Genomic DNA, 4,820 nt, shown 5'->3' on the forward strand with positions numbered 1-4,820 from the left:
TGAAAATTTTAAAGATTAAAAAATAAACATTTTTAAAATTAAAAAAATTAAAAATGTTAAAAATGAAAAAATAAAAAAATGAAAAAATAAAAAAATGAAAAAATAAAAAATTTAAAAAATTGAAAATTAAGAAGCAAAATTTATAACCTAAGTGTTTATAAATGGATCTCAATTCTTTTCCATCATTTTATGAACTAAACTGTTTCCTTTATTTTTAATTACATTTTATTCAATATCATTGATGCCTTGCTATTTTATCATGCGAGAAAACTATTTTTAATGCGTTTTTTTTGAAAATTTGTTAAGTATTAGAGAGATGCAAAATTTTGTACTGGCGTAGGATGGCATCAAATATATGTAGTAAAAACTTAAAATAGATCAATTGATAAATCTTATTATCAATAATCTTTCTACATCTACACACAAGAAAGTTTTTTACCAAAGTTTTTTGTAAAAAGGTAGGACACCCCTTATGTGGTGTTTCCCAAGTTGGGCTAGGGCAGGAGTTCTCAACCAATGGTCGCGATCCAAACTTAGGTCACAGGGGTTCCTGTAGTGGGTCGTACGAATCCACTTACAACACGGTTATAAATCAATTTGTTACGCAACTGGTTTCAGAGCGTTTTAACGATTTTGTGGTCTGGGCTAAGGCAGGAGGCCGACATTTTTGGGGCAATCTTGATCCATCAGTTTATATTCAATAATTTTAGAGAGAAGTCTGCACCCAAAATGGTATTGAATTATAATAGAATGCACAGGAATGCTGAAAATCATGTATGTAAAAATATATGTAAAAATATGAACACACTAAACAAATACATTAATAAAATTCAGGCGTGATGAGAATTCTAAATTAATGTAAGATCAAAATTATGTTTTTTTCCAGAATTAATGAAATGGAAATTTATTTATGAAAGAAATGATTCGGGAATTAGTAAAAATTTAGAATTTATGATAGAAATACTTCCAGAATTAATGAAAGAATCAGGGAAATCCTTCAATATAGTTTAGAGAAATGTTTCTCAAAGAGTGAGTCGCGGTTGCTAGGGGGAGTCACTAACGTTTATAAAGGGCGTCGCCTTTATAAAACCTTTATGAGCGGGCGATATTGATGTATTGCTGTTTGATGTGCTTTGAAGTGGCTCTTTGTTACGATATTCTGGGAAGCCGCGGATAGAAGTCGACTAGGCCAAGGTAGTCGTGGCTGACAAGAGGTTGATATCCACCGTTTTAGAGCCTCCGTGTTTGATTCAGGATCATGGGCCCAGGACTGGAGACGTCTCACCTGTTATAACAAGCCGGACTGAAATCCTTGCACACGGGTCCACGCTAATCCTCTCTGCATTATTCCAATTTTAGTATATGTGCTGTGGAAGCGAGTACAAAATTTCTGTTCCCAACATGGGACCCAGATTGGTTTCACTAATTTCGAAAAATAAAAATTTTGTTAATCATAAATATTCAATGGGAACTTTTAAATTAAAAATAGATCGATGTGTCGTGAAGTTAATCATCGGTTGTGGCTGAAAAAGTTTCAGAACCCCCTAGGCCAGGAAAAATAAGATATTTGACGGCATAGGGAGGGGGGGGGGGGGTTGTAAAAGACAGTAAATACGCTTCAATCTGAAAAATTACCAATGTTGAAAGATCAATTTATTGTAATGAAACTAATATGTAGTTGCACAGTAGAAAATGTCTTTATCCGAATGTTTTCCTCTATAATTAAAAATAGAAACGTATTTATAAATATGAACTTTTTTGCTTGAACCAAAGGTTTATCACATCTGATGACAACATGGCAACGACTTTTAAGTTACAAAGAAAGGTATAAATATTTAAAAACTATAATTATAAAATAAATAAATTATGCATGATTTCAAACAAGTGAAAAATAGAATGAAGTCAATAAATAGTTTCAAAAGTCACGGATGCCATTCTAATTGATTACTTTTATGATTATCTATGAATTTGAAAAATGAATTTTATGTCGGATTCAAGGAAATGAATAATATTGCGTGGCACATATTTTTTGAGTACAATTGTCTAATCTTTTGCCTAAAAAAGACAATGAAAATAAACATGGTGCCATGTTTTGAGTGGTTTACAATTATGATAAATGCAGCTGCCCCAGGATTATCTATAGACCATTCACGTTTGAGAAATACTGTATCTTTAATCAATGTGCCACATTTTTCTTGACACATCCAACGCATGTAAGGTCGGGAAAAAAAGTTCAACATAGGTGCCGTATCTGCCGCATCTATCCAGAAAAAAATGTAATATAATCATTGTTTCCTCGTACTTTACAAACAAATATTTGTTAGGTCGGGATTGTACTATAAAACTTCATAAAAGTTCTTTTATAAACTTCAAAAATGCAACCAATAAGGGAATCGGTTGCATTTTTCTCAAATGTAATCAATGACGTTATTGGTTGAATTTTTCAAGTTTTATAAATGAACTTTTATGAAACATTTATAGTGTAATCCCGGCCTTAGAAAATATTTGCTAATGCTCACAACCAATCCTGAACCGTGTCCGGAAAATTCACCCACCGCTGGAAAATTAACCACCGGAAAATTCACCGCCATCAAATTCACCACTAGGAAAATTCACCGACAACAGTTCGATGCGAGTCAGTTAGCATGGGAGTGAGCGATTGAGTTACTGAGTCAGTGAGAGAGGAGTGAGTGACCTAGTGAGTATGTGAGTGAGTGGCTAGTGAGTAAGTGAGTGAGGGAGTGAGTGAATTCGTTAGTTTTAACCTAGTAGTGTCACAAATGATTGATTCACTCCCTCACTTACTCGCTCATGGACTCAGTAGCTCGCTCTCTCACTCTCTCACTCACTCACTAACTCAATCGCTCACTCCCTCACTTTCTGACTCGCATCGAACTGTTGTCGGTGAATTGTTAGTCGATGAATTTTCCGTAAACCATCCTGAACAGCTAAAATGTTACTTAATAAGTTGATATTTGAATTTTCTACATTATTTTTTACTGTGAATTTATTGAAAATTTTTGTGGATTGAAACAGTCACCGTATCAGCGTTGCATGACTTTAAAATTATGTTTTCAAAACGTAAGCGTTGCGCAGATAGGGCGAGAAATAGGGTTTTGTAATTTTGTTTCACTCTAGTATTAAAATCTAATAGGCATAGTATTGGAATGAACCGAACCATGAATGGACACCGAAGCTAATCCTTAGCTAAGGCTCTCTCCAGACATTCCCCCATTTAAACTAATCCCATTGCTTGGCCTGGCAGTTATATATTATGCATATGAATTTATATGTTTTAAGTGTATTTCTCTTTTTCCACCCTCATTGAAGTTCTTCATACATTTCATGTCTACAACACACATGCGTACTCATATTGTCGTATTCATGTTGCTCACCGAATAGGGTGCTAAGCGAGATGGCACGGATGATCCCTAATTGTATATATTCCCCCCACACGATATTTTTATTTTGTATGGTTTCATCAGATCTATCCTAGAGCGAATGAACTCAACCCAATAAAATTGATACTGGCTTCTAGCCCACAAGTTAACAAGACCAATCAAATCCATTTGCTCACCAACAAGGTGTTAAGCGAGATGACTAGCTCCGATGGATACTTGATATTATACAATAAGATTCTCGTTATGTTTGTTTGTAGTATCCTATGTATAGAATATGACAAGTGTACTCTAACAGATGATATAGAATGGGCCCCCTCCGATTGCCACTAAGATATATTTTCATTTTAATACATGTACATTCCTTCTTAACGAAAATTCGGAACCAACATCTGGAACCTCCAACTCCCAACCCCATCTCGTCTATAACCACTACAAAATGTGTTAATCGTACCCAATTGTCCGGAGAAAAATGCTGAAAAAAGTTTCTCTATGTTTGCTATTTTTGTTTTATTTTACTCAAAATAAAGTGTTCCGGACTCTGCCAGAAGTTGAGCTAGAAGAGATCTCGGCAGCGGGATATGTCCAGTGGCAAAGTTCTGGCGTTCATTCATTCAGTATTGGAATAAAAATATTAATTAAATTAAGCAGTAAAAGTCTGTTATAATGAGTGCTGCTTATAACGGTAATTTCGCTTTAACTGGTGATTCGCAAATGATTTTCAAATAGCTATAATGTGTTCACCCTTTATTTAGCAGTGTTGCTCTCAAATCAACATGGGTTTTTTTATGTTTTACGAAGTAAACCCATTTTGTATTTTGAACGCGTTTCGGCATTGATGCTTTTAAGCAACTTTTAAACATTCAATTTTCACTTGCTACTGCTCTTCACAGCTGTGACAACAAATATTGGTCTTGTAGTCTAAAACGTCGATCGAACCAAATTTAACCCTTTATTTGGCAGTGTTGCTCTCAAATGCAACATGGTTTTCTTTATATTTTGTAAATAATGACATTGTAAATTTTGAGCTTGTTTCGACATTGATACTTTTAAGCAACTCCTAAACATTCGATTTTTACTAATTCATGAAGTTTCTACAATTGCACGAAGAATGGCTCAAAGGTACACGTCGTCTATTTCTTGACAAGCCAGGAAAAAACGATTTCTGACCCTTGAATTTCGGAGGGAAATACCATGTGTGGAGGAGAAATATTTCTGTGCTTTCTCATTAAGACAGAAAGTTCACAAACAATAAATGTCATTTTTATAGTATTCAAATCCACATAAATCATGTAAAGACAATGCCCTGTTACACAACATCCCATTTTTTCTGAAATATTGACTACATTTTTGTAATAGAAAATATAAAATATTTAATTATAGTGAGTTGAAAATTGGGAAGCATTTGCTATAACGTCAAAA

The 4,820-nt window shown here is 34.1% G+C and overlaps 1 pseudogene; it reads right to left on the bottom strand.

Annotated features, from left to right (window-relative positions):
* Positions 1-1,308: 1,308 nt before the first annotated feature.
* LOC149067604 (U6 spliceosomal RNA) lies at positions 1,309-1,383 on the bottom strand (annotated as a pseudogene).
* Between the last annotated feature and the right edge of the window lie 3,437 nt (positions 1,384-4,820).

This window comes from Pholcus phalangioides, unplaced genomic scaffold (genome assembly GCF_987345545.1).
Source record: "Pholcus phalangioides strain wild (caught in Gottingen) unplaced genomic scaffold, Ppha-v1.0 ptg000029l_1, whole genome shotgun sequence".
Classification (NCBI taxonomy): Eukaryota; Metazoa; Arthropoda; class Arachnida; order Araneae; family Pholcidae; genus Pholcus; species Pholcus phalangioides.